The sequence below is a fragment of the Manacus candei genome, unplaced genomic scaffold (assembly GCF_025592945.1).
Source record: "Manacus candei isolate 608988 ecotype Guabito, Panama unplaced genomic scaffold, ASM2559294v1 h1tg000077l, whole genome shotgun sequence".
Taxonomy (NCBI): domain Eukaryota; kingdom Metazoa; phylum Chordata; class Aves; order Passeriformes; family Pipridae; genus Manacus; species Manacus candei.
In genome coordinates, this window is record NW_026138125.1 from 2,584,172 (window position 1) to 2,605,943 (window position 21,772).

General features: G+C 40.1%; 1 protein-coding gene across 5 annotated transcripts in view; it reads left to right on the plus strand.

The window, feature by feature from the left end:
• Positions 1-21,772, plus strand: part of THSD7B (thrombospondin type 1 domain containing 7B) — a 512,613-nt gene that overhangs the window by 334,992 nt on the left and 155,849 nt on the right. The window lies entirely within an intron of this gene.

Genomic DNA, 21,772 nt, shown 5'->3' on the forward strand with positions numbered 1-21,772 from the left:
TGCAGAGTGTTCAGTGTACAAGTTGCTAATAATGAATAAGTACATTTTTATATGACGTTTACAAACAACCAGCAAGATGTTATTTCTTGTGTTTGGTTTGAACCTCAGCCAAAGGTTTCATTCCTTGATAAGGTCAGTGTTGTCAGATCTTTAGATTCAATTACTTGGAGCACGATTTTGCAGTCCTTAGTCGCAGCAAGACTGTGCTATCATCTCAAAAGTGGCAAAATTGTGCAACTTTAGAGCCTGATATTATGTCTGAAATGGAGAATTGTTCTTTTACATGGTGCTGAGACCGATCACAGGAAACAGTTTCAAGTTGATAACAGGAGGGGTTAATTGGCAAGTGGTTAAAATAGTGTGTCCTTCACGAGGCATTAGAACCTGACAGAAAGAAATGATGGCTGCTTTGTCTGAAGAGCACAGATTCTCCTGAAATACATTTAAATCTGTGTGGTTTTCTTGTAAATTTTTGAGAATGGGGGAGAAAAAGAAAAGAAATCTTCAACTGTTATAAAATGACACAGCCAGAATATAGTGGGGAGCAAAGAGCTGACTGTGGATTTTGTCTGAGTGGTCTCTGCTGATCTGTGATCGTAACTGTAGGTCCAGGCCTGTGGTGAAGTGTGCAGATGGATGGTGTTGCTAAGGAGCACCATGTACTTCACACTGTTAGAACTGTGCCAGCATCCATGTCTGTGCACCAACTTGTGGCTGGGAAGGAGAGCACATTCCAGGGCAGATGCTCCTTGATCTCTGATCAAACTGTTCTCTGTGGCTATGATCCTACAGAAGCCAGGCCTTTGAAGTGCCTCTTCTTCACTCAGTTGTTCAACAAGGTATTGGAGATCTCACAGTACCCTTTTAATTTCAATTACTCTGTGCATATTCTAGTTACAAAATAAACATTCTTCCCACCATGCCACCTCTGGACAAACATTGTCACTGGATGTGATCAGTATCCAGTCATAACTGAGAAGGTTTCACAAGGAAGTATCTGTATCACTAGGCAGGTTAGAAGCACTGCTTAATAGTACTTTTAAGCCTTTCTGAATTTTTGTTTGAGTAGGAGAGGTCTGGAAGAGTCCTTAAAGTAGAAGTTGGAAAAAAAAAATCAAATTATTTCTTCTTTCCTGAATCCAGTAACATTAGTTGCTTTGTTCATAACCTTGTTTCCTTCTGTAATATTCTCTTAGGTAAATTTCCTTTGCAAGAAGTAGTCTCTTTTTTTAGCTAAAAGCTGGAATAAGTGTCAGACTGGCATAATGTGTTTTACCTGGAATAGCTGGTTAGTTGGTAGTAGGAGGCCAGGAGGGAGTCATGTGAAACACGATGTATCAATTACAGGTAAAATAGCATAAGGCCTATGCTCATGCTTACCATTGTACACATGTTCAATATTCTGTGCAAGTAAGGGTCCTGCTGAAAGCATTTAGGGTAGCTGTATTATGTGCTGGCATTTGCATTTACTTAAGCATCTTTTCTAGAATTCAGTTCTGTCTCCTAAAATCCAGTAATTTATCCAGTCATTCCATCATCCATGCCTGGCATTGTTGTTCAGTATTCCCACTGAAAGCCTACAAGGATGAAAGTAATAATTTTTTTGGACCCTGTTACATGACAAAATCCAGTGTATCATCATCTTAATAACAATTCATTTGGGCCTGGAGTATGTTCATTAGGGTACTTTGGGTCTTCTCTGTCTGCAAGACGCCTTCATTTTCACATGAATGCTAGACTTTTTGGCACTCTTTTTCCTGTTCTTGCTGCAGTGTGTTGGTTGACTTCTCTTGAGAAGGAGCTGATCTCAGTGCTGTTTGTGTCAGCCATGATGCAGAACAGCTTGGCATCACACATTCTTGCCCTTGCCCACCTTCGCTTCTTTCTCCGTCCACAGTGTGACTGAACCTGAGTCCTTCCCCAGCCTGTGCTCTGCTGTGTAACACTGAGCTGTTCTGTGCTGCTCCCCATGGCTCAGAGACAGGAGGCCCTTTTCATGAGGAGACTGTTTTTTCACTTGCCTAAAACAAGCTTCAATCACACCGATTGCAGTGGAGGGGAACTGGCCGTGTTTTCAGTCCTGCCCCGTGGCAGAGGACTTTGCTGCTGCTGCTGGACCCTGTGGGATCCAGCTGGACTAAACTTCCCTCCAGCAAGGTGGAGCTTGGAGGTGCCTCTTTCTCTCTGAAATATAGACAGCAAGTGTTGATAGACAGCAAGTGAAGTTCACAAGGCATTAGCCCTTCTCTGTCCATGGTGCCAACCTGTGCCATGAGAGAGGTGAGCAGGGAGCAGTGGATAACAAACAGGTTCCTCCGGCTGAAACTCCACCTTTGAATCCCTTGTAGTGTCCTTTCTTCCCACGTTAAAAATCCATCCTTTCTGGTGAGATTTTGTGGTACTGACCCAGGTAACAAATGGCTGCTGGCCTGAACTGGAGTTTGGACAACCCAGGAGCATGTCGCAGATGGATCTAAACTGTGGTTTGTAAGGTTTCTCTGAAGACTTCCCTCTCAAAGCAGTATCTCTTTGTAAGGACTTGTATGAATTTCAGTGATGTAGCACTCGTACTTCCACTTGATCTAGAGGTACAGAAATGACTTTTTGTTCCTTAAATAGGTTAATCTGTAATAATGAAGTGGCCTCCACAGAGCACATACTGTGTACAGCAGTTTTTTTATGGAGTAGCTGGAGTCTGTAATTTGTGATTTGTGGTACTTTGGCATAAATGAGGAGTAATGAGAAGACAATAATAATCTCATTACTTTGTCATTGTTAGGTGTCTGCTCCCACTAGCAGTGTCTCTAATCTCTGTTAATAAGATACTGAACATGTATATGATGCGTGTGAGATGCTCTTACTGTCTGGTCCATATCCCTTGAGTGCTCTTCTTCTGTATCAACAAAAGACAGTAGTGTAATAAATCAAATGAAATAAAATAATGCATAGAAATGCAATGTGAAGTAATGCACAGAATGGCAAAAGACCTCTATTGCATGCTTTTTCCAAACAAAATTTTTCAGCAAAGTGTTTTTTATTTAGCTAGTGAAGGACGATGGATATTTTTGGGAAAGTCTGCAAAGCCAAAAGACTACTATAGGAAAATTGATGATGATACTGAAAATTGGATGGTGTAAGTGTATCACTGGGTACATGGATCTATAATTCAGATCAAAGAATTTATTTGAAAACTCTTTTTTTTATGTTCACAGACAACTCAAATTATTTGTGATTTGTCTCAGAGTTGTTGTTTTCGGCTTTCAACAAGGAATTGAATAATTGCCTGTTTGTAATGTATTCTTGATCAGATAGTTGCAAGTATTTGACATTTGATTTTGGGCAGTTTTGATTAGAACTGATGAACATTACTGTGCATTGACCAGATGAAAATAACTCTCTAAAAACTTGCCAGTTTGCAAAACATGGACGTGTTTAAAACTTTCTTGTTTTCAAGTGCAATTGGGCAGTAGCCAAAATGTATCGCAATTCTTTTTTTTGAAGACAATGATCATAATAATCTTTTGTGTGCTCTGCTGCTTCTGTCTGTGCAAGAGGTACAAGCATTGAGAGTATGGTGAGTGAAGGGGAACTCAGTGCTGTAGTAGAGTGCAGAAAACTGCAGATAACCTTAGACAGCAGGACTTGGCTCAGGATCAGCAGGTAGAACCTCAGCCCAGTCAGGAGAAGTTCTGCCTTCATGGGTAGTTTCACAGTTGTTTGATTTAAGTGCTAAGAAATATATAAACATGTATTTTAACTCATAAAGGTTGTTGGGTTCAGTCTGATGAAGCAACTTGGGCACCCTTTTTATTGTTATTTTCCATATCTATTTTAGGCTGCAATAATGATAGAAAAAAAGATTGAAACAAGACAAATGCCAAACCAAACTGTGCTTTTTTTCCAGAAATGCCTGTTGTATAGCTTGTGAACAGAGTAGTCATTATGGTAAGGAGTACAACCTGAGAACGTACGTAAGGGGAACTATAACAATAAATTCGTGAAATAACAAGTATGACTCATAAAAGTAACAATTCCTTTTCCGAGCATTTTATAAATGTTTCTGACAATACTATAAACGAATTCTCACCTATTAGCAGTGCTCATGAATAGATTGTAAAATATTATTATTCAGAATCATACCCACAAGTCATCAATCTATTTTGTTGTAATTCCCATGTCATCATTTATTAATTTGCTTCTGCTTGTTCTGATTCCTACCAGAAGAATTATTAGTAGCAAAGACAGTTTCTCTGTGACAATGAACAGCATATTGTCTAAGTAATCAAAAATATGGAATAGTTCATACCCAAAGGCTTAATTGTTTTAATCAGAAATTATTAGATCAGCAACAAGGTTTAACGCAAAGGTCGTGTGATTTTGCTGGATTCTGGCTCTTTTGCTCTACTCCTTGTTAACAAGTCTAGTCACAGCTCAAAAGCTGCTGAGTGTTTGCCTTTCTGTAGTGTCAGCTTGGGTGTCAGGGTTTCTTCGGTTTGTGGGAGTTAAAATTCATAGAATCAGAGAATGGTTTGGCTTGGAAGGGACCTCCAAGACCATTTCATTCTGACCCCCCTGCCATGGGCAGGGATACCACTCACTAGGCCAGGTACCTCAGGGCCCCATCCAACCTGACAATCCAAACTTGTGGAGTTGTCTTCCTTTTGGAGAACAGTATTTATAATAGTTCTGAATAATCTCTCCCTTCCTTATTCATACACAGTTCATGCAGTGCTGGGGAGATGCAGATGTTGAGCCCAGAGGGGCCCAGACAAATGCTGCTGCCTCTCTTCTCCTGTAGCACCCAAAGGACTATTCCTAGGACCTGTCACAGAAACACCATCTGCAGCAGCTTCTGCCTCACCTAGTTTCCTCCCAGGAACTTTGTGGGTTTCTGTGCACTCTTCCCAGCCATACCTGATAAATTAATGTCAGGCAGGTCTCAGGACTCACAGCTGTAAGGGGCGAACATCCCTGCTGCAGACAATCTGCCAAAGTGGTGGCTTAGACATAAAACACTTCCTGCCATAGCTGTTGTGGTGGCAAGATGTTTTCCTTAACTAGTCTCAGTGGAATAAGCTGCTGGCTTCAAGCTGCAGGATTTACCTGAGCCTGGGATCACTGAGCCTGGGATGACTGAGCCTCGGGGCTGCTGGACACGGGGCTGCACGAGTGGCAGCGAGGAGAGGCAGGAGCTGAAATCCTTCTGGAGTGAAAAATCAATTGTCCTCGTTTCGGCAGTGCGATGCCAGAAGAAGAAACAACCTGACCCAAACCCCCCAAGACCCCAGGGTGTATTTGCAGAGGTTGGTGAGTAGAAGAAACCCACAAAATAAGGGTGTTCACTGAACTTCTAGGCCTGTTGCTTCTTTTGGTTTCAAGCAGAAAACCTGTATATGAGCACTGCTACTGCTGTTCTGGCAGTACTGGGGACAGTAGCTTCAGTTTTGTTTTATTTCTCTCTTTATTTCTTTGATTCTAGGCAGTTGGTATCTAGAATGTGACACTTGTCAAGAAAACAAGGAGGTTTTTCTTTTTAAGTGTTAGTAAGTTCACTGAAAAAATACACCTTTCGATTGAAATATGTCTATTCCCAAATTTCTGTTTCACCTGACAGTTTTATTTGTAAAACTGGAGAACATTATTTCAGAGTTAAAATATTTTCTTTCAGCATTTTTAGATCAAAGGGTTAATGTTTGGAGTTTTTTTGATAAGTGAACTAGTCTTAAACAAAATTAAAAAATCGAATTATTTTTAAGAGGTTGTTAACATAAAAGCAAAATATTCCTTTCATATTAAACAAACATTTTGCCTTATCTTGAAATTACTTTTTTCCTAAATCCACCCCCAGTCTCTCTTCAGACTACTTTAAACAGTTATACAGTTTTTCTTCCTTTTCCTTTTTTTTTTTCCTTTTGTTTTGGTTCAGTGCCCAAACAGAAATCTATTATTCACACGGCTCGATTGACAGAGCAGACACTGAATTCCTGTTGGAATTGAAGCAAAGAGTAAAGGGAAGTAAGGTAATCAAAGCAGTGTTATTTTAAGATCCAATATTATGTTCTGCCATGGGTTGACAGTGAAGCTCTGCACTTATAGAAGCTGAAGACTCTTTGGGGGTAGGATGTTAACAACAGTGTGCTCAGTTACCTGTCTGTGCTCCCAGGTCCATCCCAGCATGTCCTGTGGTCCCTAAGAAAGGCTCTTCCCAGGGACAGCCTACAATATGTTCTCCCACCTCAATCCTCCAGGAAGAAGGGGCTTCAAGGAGAGATGACAGCTGGTTTTATTCCTCTTTGAGGGCATGAAGGTAGCAGTGTCCTGTTTCAACATGAATCATAGGATCACTTAGGTTGGAAAAGACCTCTAAGATCATCGGGTCCAATCTCAGCAAGGCCAAGTTCTTACTTGGGTAGAATTCATGATTTTTCATTTTGCAGTGGATTAGTGATACAGAGTGAATTTGCAGAGTCTGTTTTATTTCTCAGAGAAAAGACTGCATTCAATTTATTGAAAATAAGTCTGAAATACATTCTTTGTGACATATCAATTTTCATTGATGCATCAAGTCCAGTGACACAACACTGTATCTAATGATACACTGAGATTTTGTTTCTCCTGTAAGAGTAGCATAAGCTTAGACTGTGGTAATTCCTTATTTTAGAAACAGAAACTTTTGGAAACCAAAAGAAGCGGTTTTATTTGTAAAATTGAAACATTTGTTTTCAAGTTAATGTGGAAATGCACCTTTGTTTAGTCTGACCTTAACAAATGGAGTAATGAAAATCAATTTTTCTTCAGTGCCCATGAGGGCTGTGACATCCTGAGCAGGGTGTGGGAGGAGAGTGAGCTCCGAGTGATACACAGGGAATAAGAGAACAGAGTCTAGTTAAAAGTTAAATAACTGGTCAGTGGATTAGGGGCTGTTTTGTCTCAGCTTCTGGAATCACTGAGGTTAAAAAAGACAGACTGATAAACTGCCCTGGTCAGATTTGTGTACTGTCAGCATTAGCAGGACAGAACTGGCAATGGGAGTTGTGCCTGAGGAAGGTGTGATTAATACACACAGTTATGGACTGGTCATGTAAATGCAAACTGGAGGTGAAACAACTGTACACATCTGGGATTTAGAATTATTTTGGAGGGAGTGGTAAAATTACCCAGTTACTCGACACAATTGCATGTAGAGTCAATAAAATGAAACAGGTACCAGCTTTTCCAAGCTTACAGGTTCAGTTACCAATGTGGGGCTCAGCCTTCTGCACCACACTGCTCATTCCTCCTTTTCATTCCTGAGTGTATCCCACCATACCCTGTCACTGGAGCTGCTGATCCCAAACCAGTATGCTTTCCTGACTGTTAGGGACACAAATCCTAAAAGCTAATCCTAAATCCTAAAAGCAAAGCTTTCTGGCAATTAGATAGGATCTATATTTCTCATTTAGCAGCCATGGTGGAAGGAGGATGTTGCAGTCTAGTAGCAAGGCTGATGAGTGTTATAGGAATCCTGAAGTATGGTGTGGGGTTTGTTCAGTAGATTTGAGACCCGTTTTTCTTGTAGTCATAAAGATTGATGTGCTCTTTGAGCAGGCTGGCTGTTAATGAGCCAGGTGGACTGGATTCAGTTACCTCCATCAAGCCTTACCTCACAGCAGCTGGTACCGTGCCAAAGATTTGATGTCTCCTGCTGGAAACATTTAGAAAGACAAAATGCAGATTGTGCCCTACTCTAGGACTGGTGCACAGACAATCAGAGGACAGACACTGCCATGAGTTCAGGAGAATTTATTGTCTTTGCATCCTCTACCGAAATTGATGTCTGCAAAAGAAGCAGAAGATCAGCTTTAGGTTAATCTTAAGGTAAGCTGCTGAAAAGTTAGAGCTTTCTTTGCTTAGTCACACTTTAACAGTTTTGTTTCACTCAAGATTAGAGCAAACATGTGGCCCACAAACCAAGGAAGACAGAAACTGAAAAGTCTACAAACAATTCTTGTATTAGCTATGTTTGTGTAAATATCTGTGTCTTGGAGTCAGGAATATTGGCACTAAAGCACAGGCTGAAATATCTAGTGCTGGAAAGGTGGGAAATAGTTGGCTTGAATTGAGAGGATAAACTCAAGCATATTCTGATTAATTTTCTTCATCTCTGAATGCAAATATGTTGCAAGATTTCCAGCTAAACTGTGAGAGTGCTTTTTCGATTGCTGGTAATGTGTCTTGTGTCAGTCATCCAGAAGGCAACTACAGTTGGTATCCAGTGGTAATTTTAGCTCCTTGTATTTTGGCAGATGGAGATGCAGTGGAGTTGATTAGGTATATGTCAAACTTTCATCCTTCCTGTGCTTGTCAGTATAAGGTATTACAGCTACCTGTGAACATATTTTTTTCTGTGCTAGCCTAGTGTGTGCTCGTGGTCAGTGCAGAAAGCCCTCAGATGAATTGCTATGCAAAACCAGGGTCTTTTTCAGTACCTAGTGCTCCTTTTTAATACCTAATGTCTCCAAAAGATGTTTTTCAAGACTTCAGAGCAGTGTTAAAATGGTGAGGGCAGAGGCTGCTTCTTCCCTGTGGCTGTTTTGGCAGAGAGGAGATGGATTTTCAAAGATCCAGCTCCCACTTGCATGAGAGGGAGCAACAGGTGATGATGTTTTTTAAAAATTAACCTGAGCTTCAAACACCTGTTGGAACAAAGGTTCAAGGTAGCCCTTTCAGAAATGGGAATTATAACATTAAGAAAAATATAAACATCAGTTATAATGGCAAGATCTGTATTGCCCTTTATGTTTTAAATGTTATGGAATAAGTTTGACCTGAGTTGATCTGAGCTTGTGATAAAGGTTACCTAAAGAGCATGGCGTGTGTGTGTGACCTGTAGGTCTGTTACTTTGGTGCAAGTGGTTTGAAGAAACTGTATAGAAGGATTAACATTTATATGCTGGGCTAATGCATATGTATAGTTTAAAACTATTTATTTATAAACTAGTTTTTAATGCCTAGAGAATATTGAGTTTGATGGTTTCTAACCTTTTGATTATGAGATTGAAATAAAGTTCCGTTATTGTATTTTATAACCACAGAAGTATTTGTAGTTAGTTTTTTTAAGTCTGGAAAAGAAATTGTTTTATTTAGTTTTGCCCCTATTTTAGACAAAAATCTCAGGTTGTTTCAGTAAAAGACTAGAAAAATATCTGTAAGTACCAATAGAATTCCTGTTTTCTCATTGAAATGGAGCACGAAACATAAAATACCTGCTTGGCTGTTTTCTTTAAACTAAGCAGAACTTCACATACATGTTGAGTTCATATTCTTTTTGTAGAATTATTTTATTTCTCAGGGAACCCTGCTTCAGAGAGGGGAGATAGGAGCAAAGTAGGATCCTTCTTGAACTGTGTTAGAAAGGCAGGCTGATGGCAAGTTGTAAAATTAACTTGTGTGGATGGAAGAGGAAGGGGGGAAGGATCCTTCTGAGGAGTGTTACTGAGGACAGGATTCTGGATCTGTGACCCAAAGGTGGCTGAATGTACCAGGAGGAGCAGGTGGAGATGTGACTGTGAGATGGTGATTTTAGAGCTTATTTACACAGTTGCAACCTCAAAATTTCCTTGAGGTTTACTTTCCTACTAATAATATCTCCTTGAGATACACTAATTCAAAGTTTTTTTCATTAATACTGTCCTTAAACCATTTGTCTTTAGCCAGATATTCAGCTATATTTATATGACACCACAAGTTTTCTGAAAGATCCTGTAGCTAATTTGCAAGAGAGTCCAGTAATGGTTTCTGACTTTCTCCAACACTCAGAAGGTAGTTCAAACAGGCATTTGAATCTTAGAGACCAACCCCTCTGTCGAATTTTATTTACATTAATAGAAGGTTTCAAAATTCTCTGGTGTTCAGCAGATGGATAAACAGCACAATGGCAAATCCTTATTTCCTTAGGACACCAGACTAAAACAAGCCAGTAAATTTTTAATGCGTGTGATATTTTTCAAATTCTCAACAGGCAGAAAATTGCCCAATTCGCAGTTCAAAATTGTTTTAGCCAGGACTTCTTTTTTTGCTTAGAGAAACAGTCAAGAGCACAGAAGGTTTAAATTAAACAGGAGATCATTAGGGTAAAGAAACCAACTTATTTTGTTGCATTCGGTATGTGAGGCTTAGTGGGACAGAGTCCAGCTCATATGATATAACTCATGAAAGGAAAAAAATGTTTCAGAATAAGCCAGTTAAGTTCTTTGTGAAGCAGAAATAAACTAAACCTGATTGTGCAGACAGGAGACTGACACCTGGGAGGGAGTATCTGTAAGAAACCAGGGTGTGTGGGGCTGGGGGCCTCGCTCCAGCTCAGTCTGCAGGAGGGATTGGGGTGAGGGAGAGGAGAGATGCAGAGGAGTCAGTGCAGGCAGTCTCCCTGCAGAGGTGCAGGGAGTCAGAGGAGTCAGGAAAAGGCTGGGAGCAGCCTGCAGCCATGAGGTCTGGGTGCTCACTGCTCCTCAGGCGAGGTGGAGGAGCTGCACCTGGGGTCTGGTTGTGTGCTGTGCTCCGGGTGTCAGCAGCAACCTTCTCCTGAGGTTTAAATAAGGGAATAATTTGAGTCTAACTTCAGTAGGCAGCTCCTCACATTGATCTCTGACCACAGCCCTTTAGTGGAGGAAAAAAAGCAGGGGCTTTTTTTGTGTAATTTAATCCTTCCCTGCTGGGTGGCCCTACAGAAGGCTTTTTCTGCAGCAGAAATTCCTTCGGTGCTGCACGTCGTGTGCTGGACAGGAGTGATTGTGAGAGCCACCTTTGTACAGTAGTTCTGAAGGCTGTTGAGTGGAAATGAAAGATAAGTCTTGTACTTTCTTGAAGTTTCTTTTTATCAAGCTGTTTATGAAGTAGAGCTGATTTAAAAACAATTTAGTCACTTGTTTGGAGGTTAATGGATTCTAGAGGGGAAGGCTCCCCCCGTAAAGAAGAAGTTTTGACGAACTTTTAATTAAGAATTTGGGACATGGAAATTTTGGGGTAGTTCTGCACTAGCGAGATTGGCTCTGGGGCATATTGGTCTGTCAGGTTTTTAAAGTAAATCTTCCTCTTAATTCTAATTAAGTATTATAATGCCAGCACTCTTCATTAGGCAGCAATTTGTGATTAGTCAGGTGGTCGTAATGGAAGGAGAAGAACATGTGATAAAACAGTAGAGAAATTGCAGAGCAGGGAAAACAGCCATGAGATGCAGCTCCTAAATGCTCTTTAATGTCCTCCTATTGGCAGATTTCCCATTGAATTCCGTGAGTTCTGTGGGACAGCATTCAATCCTCATACAGATCCTGCCTTGTGTGGAAACACAAGCCAAGTGGACCTTGATTACAGGACTTGAGCTCTGAGGTTGTGACAAGAAATGATACTAAGAACAGCAATAAAAAGGGAAAACTCCTAATTCCTCCCTAAACTCTGAGGCCAAGCTATTATTTTAAGTGTAGATTACATTATCGAATTGTTTATCTGCGAATTGAATCTCGTATTTAATAAATGGGAGCTTTTGTGAAGTGCTGCAGTGAATGTGAATTAGTGAATTGAGAAAGATTAGCTCTGTGAGGAGATTGAGAACAATTTAAAATTCCATTGTACGGTGTTTTTCTTTCTGTCTCTGTGAAACATGGCTGTAATTGCCTCAAATTAGGTACTGCCTTTGTTTAGGAGAGTTAAACAAGTAACAGGATAAGATATTTCATAGTTCCTTTCTAAATAAACAGCTTGTTCAGTTTGTATCTTTAGGCAGCTTGCAAATGTCAGAACAAGGTTTGTGAAGAGAACGTGTATATGAGGTGGAGTTTCTTTAGAAACAGAATCATCCTGGATTGTTGGGGTGTGTTTTGCAGTTTGAAGCCCAGTCTTCCCATCCTGTATAATTTTAGTGTATCCTCCTGCCATGGTTGTTAAAACAGATGCATTATTTAAAAAATCCTGTGGAGATGTGGACTGTAAGCATGAATTTGCTCAGTTCCTTTCTGACAGCTGTAGTCTATATTTTGCCATCACTCTCCTGGTGGTGTTGCTACTAATGAACCCTCACATTGTCATGGTAATTACCAAGCCCAGAAAAAAGAAAAAAGGAAAAAAATGAGCCAATACACCCACGTGGACTGGGGCAGCAGCTCTGCTTGCAGACAATGGTACTTTTTCCTTTCATATTGCTGAGGAGGGAAAAACAATCCCACAAAGTTAGCTCCTGGCGTGGGCCTGTGACTAGAGGTGTTCATGGGGATTCAGGCACTGCATCTGCTGGGAGATGGTTGTAGTTTGAAAAGTGACTTTTCTGAAAGAAGGGAGAATATATATCTGCCACTAGCAAGCGAGCAGGGAGTTTGCTGGGACTGGCTGAGCCCAGGATGCTTTGCTGGAGGGACAGAGTCCCTTTCAGGTGACACTGTCATGTCCACCTGGACCCTTCCCACATCAGGGGAGGAGCTGAGTCTTGGCTGCTCGTAGTATTGTAGAAACCAGGATGATCCTGTAAGTTCAAATTCCATTTTTTGTTCCCAGATGCAAAATTCCCATCACCCCCAGCCCCACTTCCAGGAGATTTCCCAAGTCAGCACTGTTTGTTGTACACTTAGTGCTGTGCCAAAGGAGACTAGAGCCAAGAGGGTATTTTGTTCTATTTCATGGTGTTTACAAATAAAGCCGAGTGATTTGGTAACTCTCTTGGAAACTCTCTGAGACTGTAAGTTGGGCAGAGTGCTCCCTGGGCATGCATAGATCTAAAGATAGCAGTTTCTTGCCTATCAGTAAGTATCTCAAGGCCTTTACTATTAATGCTATATACGACTTAAGTCCCAGGAAAATAATTCCACTGCTGCCGTTCATTTATATCATTGGAGTCTGCATTAATTCAGCCTGGGCTAGGTTTTCTAATACATTATTTATTTAGGTCTTCAAAATGTCTGTGGTGCTGCATGTGGTTGACAGAGCATATTCTTGTTTGTTAATATTATATGGTATCCCGTTTTCCCAAGATGCTTCAGTAAATGTATGTCTTCAAATAAAGCTGGGATTTTAACAGGCACTTTTTTCCCCCCCTGTTGTAACTATAACATCCCAGAATCTTAGCTCTGATTTCTCTTCTCTACAACCATCTATTTTAAATGGTTCTGGAAAGATCTTCAATTCTTTAATGTTGGTTGACTTTTTTTTTTTTAAGGCTTATTTAGGTCTTGATTCTAAATATATAGCCCAGCTTCTCCCGCTGCCCCCAGGCAATAGAAGCTTAGAAATACCCCTAAATTCAATGAAAAAATCCCTGATGTGGAGGGTGGAACATTGAGCTTGTGTTTTCTGACAGCCCACAAAGATTATAGATCAAAAGACATGAGTGCTGCATGAGTGAGGGTGAAACAAATGGAATACAATACTTGAAAATGAATGAGTCATGTGAATGAACATTGACATATACATCCCCAGCCCCACATTAAGATTAAAGTGAGTTGTCTGCTCTACAATTGCATAATTGCTTCTGTGACTGATTTGGTGCTGCTCCATAATAAGTTGTGAATACTGTACACTGACCTGGTTAATGGGATGTTTACTAAATGAATATATTTGTATAGTTTAATAGGAGGATGCTTGGAAAAATTAGCAGGATGAGGAAGAATGGCTCAAGAGAGTAATTTTTCAGCAGGTGCTGGGGTTGTGAAGAGGGCAGGAGGCTGCTTTGCCATTCGCATTTGGGGGCTTGGAGGGTGAGGTTGCATGGGGCTGGCTCTTCTTCATGTGCATCAACATGGAGCATCCCTGCCCTGAATTCCTGGGTGAGTGGCTGCTCCAGGCTTGGGGTACCCAGACTGTGCCTCCCACTGGAGGTGCTGCCATGTGGGGGTGTGTCAGTGGGAGCAGCCTCCATCCTGCAGCCCTAGCAGCTTCATTTTTAAAACTATCTTTCTTGAATTTGGCTATTTTAAGTACTAGAGACTAAGATAATTATTTCATGAAGTAATATTATCTGCAAATTAACCTTGGATCTCTGCGTAGGTTCAGAAGAAGAGAGATAAGGAATTTTATCACAAATTGCAGACTTACTGGGTTTAACGTAAAGGCCGTGGCAAGTAATACATTTAAACTGCATTTAAGTAGTAAAGACCAGAATATCAAAGTCTAAAAGCAATAAACATTAATTTATTCAGAAATTTTTTATATTTTCTTTCTAGTTTATATGTTCTTTTCACACACTGTCATTTAATGAGGTTATACTCTGATTAAAGTAGAAAAATAAAAAAGTAAAATGTTTTATTTCAGTAGATAAAAATGCAGCTTTTAAAATATATCAGCTTGCCCTGTGTAGTCTGAGCTGGATGTACGATTTCCCCTTCATTCAGCATGGCTGCTAACTAATGGATTTTGGGGGAAAACGTCCCTCTTATGTAGAGTTTCAATTGAAATCCATATTTTAATTTTCAGTGACAACTAATACGTTTACTGTAATCCCTTTCAAATATTCACTGGCAGTATTCCCAGACATATATTTTTGAAGGTTAAGTGGTTTAGGATTTATGTACTGTACTATGGAGGTGTATTGGGTTTGTGTGGCAAGGGTTTGATAGCAGGGGGGCTACAGGGGTGGCTTCTGGGAGAGAAAATTGGGACTGAAGTTAAGCCCAGGAAGAAGGGAGGGGTGGAGGGGAAGGCATTTTAAGATTTGGTTTTATTTCTCATTATCCTAGTAATAAATTAAACTAATCTCCCTGAGTCAAGTCTGCATTGCCTGTGACTGTAACAGCTGAGTGATCTCTCCCTACCTTTATCTCTCTCATGAGCCTTTAGTTATATTTTCTCCCTTGGCATAGCTGAGAGGAGCTTTGGTGGGCATCTGGTGCCCAGCCAGGGTCAACCCACCACAGCAGGTCAGTCTGAATGAGCCACTAAGTCTGTAGGGCCCCCTCACTGCCAGAGGGGTTTGTAGCTCAGAAACAGCTGTGGTAGCACCAAGTTTTCCTGGTTAATGGCCTGTGTTTCTGACGAGCCCAGGGTGCTGTGCTGGGCTGAAAAACTGCTTTTGCTGTTGCAGAGCTCACTTGGGTGTTGTTACATAGGGCTGACTCACATAGTGTAGATGCACCTTCCTGGAAGCTTGGAGTTTTGAGTGTGTCCAGAAAAACCTCTTTTTTTTTTTTTTTTTTTTTTTAATAGACTGCAATTGGCATAAGCAAAGAACAGTAATTAAAATAATATTCCATGAGGTTTGTGTTTTAGTACAGCAGTGTGATTAAAATTGGATCTGCCTTTTCCTCTCCCTTGAGCACCATTGTGTACTTTGTGGCTGATGAAGTGGAATGAGCACTGTGATCAATATTTATGGTGTCACTGTGGGCACCTGCAGCTCTTTCAACCCTTCTTGCACTATGAAGCTGCAGTGGAGGTTCTTGGTTTGAGCTAATTAATGGCTAAATGCAACTTGATGTGAAGGCTGGACAGGCTGTTCCTAGCACTGTTTCTGATGAGGGTCACGTGCCACTTGCACAGATTTGCTAGTTCTCATCATTGATGAGACAAAAGTAGGAACTTGATTTCTTCAGCGATGTACTTTCAAGTCTTGCAGTCATCCTTTGGTGTTTGGGCTCTCCCTGTCTTGGGAACAACCACTCTTGGGGTACCAGATCCTGCCACTGGATGCATGAAAAAGAAGACACGTATGGATCCTTTCAGCTGAGTTTATAGACTTCTTCCCTACAACTTTTCTTTTTACCCTCCAGTCTGTGCTACAAATAGCATGTATTTCATTCCAACATGAATGCCAAGGAGTTAGTGCAAGTCTGCACTTCTGCAGCTTACCAGTTTGGGAGCTTCTGCCAGCTGTGCCAAAATATTTTTCTACAGCTGCTTGTGAAGTCCACAGACTATTTTCTGTCCAAATCAGCCCTGCACTGCTTTGTTCCACAGTTCTCTAGTCTCTTGACCTCTTCAAGGCTTTTCCAAAATAATAATATCATCTTTGAACTCTTAGTGGTTTGGTTTGTTGCAAACTTTGCCCGTTTCCTGGCAGTGACAGTGGCTGGAGGCAGTCCAATGTAATTAGTAAGTATTTTGGAGACTTTGCTTTGGCAGCCCTGTTAAATATGTGCAATGAAAGCAGGATTAGTATGGGGCTTCATTTTTTTTTTCTCATTAGGGCATCTCTATGATCTGTAAGCTTATTTAATTGGAAATTAGCCATTCTTATTAACACAGGAGATACCCTTTGGTCCAAATCCTGACATTGGATAAATGTGTATAGTTTCCACTGAGGAGAAAGAAAATGCATCCGTATACTCCAGGGTGGAAATTTGCCCTTTTGTGTCCACTGCAGTTCTCCTGCAGGAGAATTTCATTTTCTGGTACAGGCAATAAATTTTCACTGCTCAGATAAGTGACTACAGAGGTTCATCATCAGGATTTGAAGAAATAAACCTCCTAAGAAGATGGATGATGACAAGGGGAGTAAGAGTTGTTATCCAATCATTTGTCACAGTCCAGAACATTAAGATGTATGGGTAAGACCCCAAAGGTGTGTGGAAGTTCCTTTTTTCCAGCAGTCTGTTGGTGTGCAATAACTTACCCTGTGCAGTCAGCCAAGTGTCACAGTGACTCTGAGAGCTCGTTCTGTTTGTATCTCTTTGTATACACAGCACATGAGCGGGAACAACTTATATGTTGTTGGGAAGTATTCCACACATTATCCAAATGTAGCCCCACAACTACTGAAGATAGAGGCTGACTTCCCTCCCTTCTCTCCCTCCTCCATCCCACTCCAGGTGTTAACATTTCTGCCTTGCCTCCTTTACCTGTGATACTGTTCTGCTTCGGGCTTTCTCCAGAGACTTTTCCCTCTGCCTGCTTTCCTGTGGTTCCCTGCTCTACACCCTCTAGTTCTTCCCTTGTCTCAAGGCTTCAAAACCACGGAGCAGCCGTGGGGTACAGCGTCAGCTAGTGAGAAACTGGATTAAACATTCAGGGCTGTAGGAGTGCTTGTTAGCATGTATGTATTAATTCAACACTTCCTGCTGGTTTTCAATATGCTGGGAGGTTATGTTGCCGGTGAAGTGACTTTAAAATCCGTAGTGGAATATGTTCCAACTAACTGCTTGAGAGAAGGTCAAAATCTTGCTCTGCTTATCTGATTTCAAAGAAAAACTTTTCTCCTTACTTTTTAACAAGTGAATATTCCTCTCTAAACCGAATCTGTTCGAGACCAGATTTCTGAAGGATTTTGTTAAATTTTGGCTCTACAGCAGAGATAGCTGATATTGGAAGTTCACCTTTGTGTAGGAGGGAGACAACACCATAGTTTGCTGTGGTAAACTGCTCCCTGCTTTGCTGCTTGTTGATGGGAATTCATGCAAAGATGAGGTTTGACTTGTCCCGTCTGGGCTTGCTGTGGCACAGAATGGCTCAGTAGCCTAAATTTGATCAGAGATTGAGAGCTTGATATCATGCACGGAGTCTACTAAATTCTAGGAAATCCTCTGTCTTGGCAACTTCCTTACATCTGTGTGCTGGAGTTGAAATATGGCCCTCATGCATTTCCTCAGCCTGGTCTGGTATTTCGTGATCAAAAAGCTTAATTGGCTCAGTGTCTTTATTCCCTTGCATTTCTGTCTTGCACCTGGCTCAGGGGGATGTATGTGACCACTGCTGGCTCACAGACAGAGTTCTGACAAGAGTTTAGATATGAAAGTCTCAGACTTAGTCCTCAAGGGTGGCCTGTGTAGGGACAGAGGTGTGGTGGGGACAGAGTGATGCTCTGGAAAGATCATGATGTTGGTGCTTCTCAGAAGTTTGGGATTAGAGAAGCCAGAGTCCAGGGCTGCCAACAGTCCTGGCTGTGGAGTTTTCAGAACTCCACTGGTGTGATCCTGTGGTGGTCAAACTGCCATAGATTGCCTCCAGGAGGATGGGGGTGATGGACCCCTGGGTTTGGGAGCCCTTTGGACCATTCCTGGCAGTGTGTCTTCAGGTGCCCAGGTGTTCAGTTCTGCAAACTGACTGTGGTGGGGAGATCTGTTCCTGGGGGTTTAGGAGCTGTCAAACACGTGGCCGTGTTTCCAGGGAAGCAAAATGCGATTCCTCCGAGTCACAGCCATGTAATTACAGCAGTAATAATAGCTATCATTTTTGATGCCTCAGTGCCAAAAGTAAAGGTGGTTAGGTTGTTTCTGTTAATGTTTTCGGAGGAGTCTGTTCTGCTGCTTTTTCCTTATTTGTGCCTTATCTGTGACTGAACAATTACCAGAAATGTGATGAGGATGTGGTATGCAGAAAGTCATCCCCTTGTCTCTGTTCCCAATGACTGAGGAGTGTGTGAGCTGCTGTTATCTCAGCTGCTAATCAATGGAGCTGGAGCTAATGTGCCAAGTGACCTTTTCGAGGAGAGAGGAGATTGTGCCAATATTATACCTGCAGTTCGAGTCAACTTTTGCACTTTGTCATGTACTTGATTGTGTGAGCTGCTCCCTTTCTGGATTGCTGTGTCAGTTACTGCTCTATCCACCAATTTAGGAGATTCCCAGAATTTCTCTTGTGTATCAGTCCTGATGTTTTCCTTGGCCAGGTATCATTTGTTTTACTGATGCCCCCTGATCTTCCCAGTCTAAATTCCTTCTGTGCTTTCACTTGTTTGTGCTTTCATTAAGTTTGAAGTTATCCTGCATAGCTGTACACTTCCCAGTGTGGGGAAGTCAATGGCATTTTTACCACTGAAATTAGACCCAATTTTCAGCTGCCTGTGGGTGAGCAAATGTTATTTTCTAGCTTTTCCCCTCTCTGCATTTTTATAGTGCTTAGAGGAGTCTGATGGATGGACCACTCAATTATTTAGTATCAATCATGTTTTTGCTTACAACACCTAAACAAACACTAGTATTACATCCTTTTTTTCTGAATATCTAAAATATAATTCTGCTACATTAATTTACAAATTTATAAAAACCATATACTGTTGCTTAACCAGACCTTTTAATGAAATGGGTTTTGAATTGAAATTTTAAGTATGCATGAAGACAGTAGGATACCATTTGCACTGTTAGGATTTCAATAATGTATGGAATTAGCAGAGCTTTATTATATTTCTGTGCCTGCATGCCCTCCATAGAGTAAAAGTTGTAATAAATATAAGTTCAAAGGTAAAATTTTATTGCTGTGCATGAGAGGAGAAAAAATAAATTAGAGTAATGTAATCATGCTCATATATGTTATGAATTTTGAACAGTGTCTATTAGAAAGTTTGTCAAAATGTGCTTAGCTTTGAAAATACAGATTAACGCTGAAGGTTTTAATATTGTTCTTCCTTATGTTCCCGTTCCTTGCAAATATAAGTGTAAAATATCTCCTGCCGAAAGCAATTGTCATAAAATGACACTTTCCTATTTTAATAGCTGAATAATCAGAACAGAAATATTTTCCAAGTTGTGAAGTGGTTATTGCTTTTTTCACACGGAGAAATTTAGTGGTAGAAAACCAAATTTTATCCAGAGATTCTCCATTTTTTCTGTTTCCATTCTTATATGTGAAGAGCGTGTCCAAATGTCTCCTGACAGCCTCGACATTTCAGGGTGTTTAAAAGGGGGGTGAAGTGCTTTCATTTGATTTCATTTACTGATTCTGTGTTTTTCTTTAATCTAGTGGCAAAGTTAAAATTGTAGAAAAGTTAAAAACAGGAACTGGAAAACCTGTTAGGGAATGAGTGGTTGGGATCCATTTGGGCCCTTCGGGGTTCATACTTATTTTTTCTTTTTTTTTCTACTTTGGAACAAATAAGGAAATTATAATTTTTTTCCCAGCAAAAAGTGTACTCACAGATACCATCTTTCAGATTTTTTTAAAATAGTTTCCAGGCAGTTTGGACTCTGAATAATTGGGCAAAATACTGATTGAGTTTTAGATTTTTTTTCTTTTTCTTTTGTTTTTTTCTTCCAAAACAACTGTCACCTTTAAATCTATATAAACTTTCTGGAGGCAGAAAATAACAGGAAACTTTTCTAAATAAACCATATTAGGTCATCATAAGTGATTCCTGCCTTTAAATTCTTCAGTTGATGCCATTGTAGCTGAGTTTTGTAAGCAGGATGAGGCTGCTGCTCCCATATAATCAGTGAACCAGTTCCAGAGGGTGGGGCAGTTTAGAGACCAAATGCAGTTTAAATGGCACTAGAGGAATGATGCAGTACTGAGTGAAAATGCAGGCATCGTTATTAATGAGGTAATTAAAGTTCCACCTCATGGGCAAAGTGGAAGCACACAGAAAATACTGTTAATATTGTGTTTCCTACATTTGATTTATCCCCATTTTAAGTACTAAATGATCTATGCAAAATACAGTGGAAATTAAACACTCTGTCTAAAATTCACAGCTTTATTATGTAAAAATGGTTCAAGCAGAGGTCAGGGTACATTAGCCAGAAGTAACTTAACCCAGCTGAAAAGTGTCTTATGCACTTTAGATGCATAGTTCATACTTGGCCAAACCTGTGTACACTGGGAAGTTTTCCTCAATAACTGAAGGTCATGGTTTGCTATTGTATTGTTGTGGTCAAGAACAGATCTCAGACATTCATCCAGACCCTTGACTGATGATCATCTATGATACTGGGGGTATTTTCTTCTTTATTGCAGTTTTTAAAAGCTCTGTTCTGAGATTTGTGGATCAATTAGAGACAAAATTGAAAAAGATGGTAGTAATAATAAAAATAAAAAATAGCTTAGTGTTTGGTCCTGCAAATTCTGAACATTTCCTGATGGGCTGCGGGAGCTCTCAGAGTTGCTTTATGGGATTAGGCCAGACTCTGCAGCTGAACTAGAACACATTTTTGTGTTAACTGCTTCTAAATGAGCTCTTAGTTTTAAGTAGTTGGCATAAATCTAATTTTAATTTACTGTTTTCATTTTCTTTTGCATTGATCCTCTTTTTGTAGAGATTCAATTGCAGACTTGGAGAAAGATGTTTTTTAAAGAGTCCAGATGGTATTTGCAATTATTTATTATCATTAGCATTCACTGTATCTGAAAACAAGACTTTTGCCAACTTAGATCAACCTCATTTGCTGCACTGTTGTTTACAATTTTTCAGTGTCCCATGTTAATACAAACTCACTTCTGGGGTGATTTCTGGGCTAGAAGAGAAAAAGAGTCTGCTATTCCCCAATAGATGTCAAATTGCCAACTTATTTTGGGAATATTGTTTGGATAGCAGTCAGTCACAGGCTTTTGATGGCTATGAGCAAGCCAGCAAGGAATATCATTACTGAGTAGCATAATCTGAAGAAAAATTAGAATAATCAAAGCAGTATAGGTATAAAAGTATTGCACTTTTCCATGTGTGAACACACAACTTTTCTTCTACTTTGCCCTTTGTAATAAATCTTTTTTTTTTTTTAGTTGTGAGAGCAAAGGTGGCAACTTAAGTCAACTTAAGGCAGCTTAATGTTTGGAAATTTATGGCTGTGATGCATTAGAAATAAAATGCCACCTTCCTTTTTTCTAAACTAAAATGCCTGAATTCTTCCACTAAAATTATTCTGCCCCATATTATATATTATATCTTAGCATATTATATATGCTAAGATATATAATATGAAGTGGACTCTGTATGTTATTGGAATAAAAAAGTCCACTAATATTTTTTTCTTAAAGTTTTGGAAATATATGTATATTTTATAATATTTTAATACATTTGACTTTTTTGTATAATTGCTTTCTACAATATTTTGTGTTGATTAGCATTTGGAAGAAAGTAATACAGAGAAGGAAATAGAGGGACACCTGT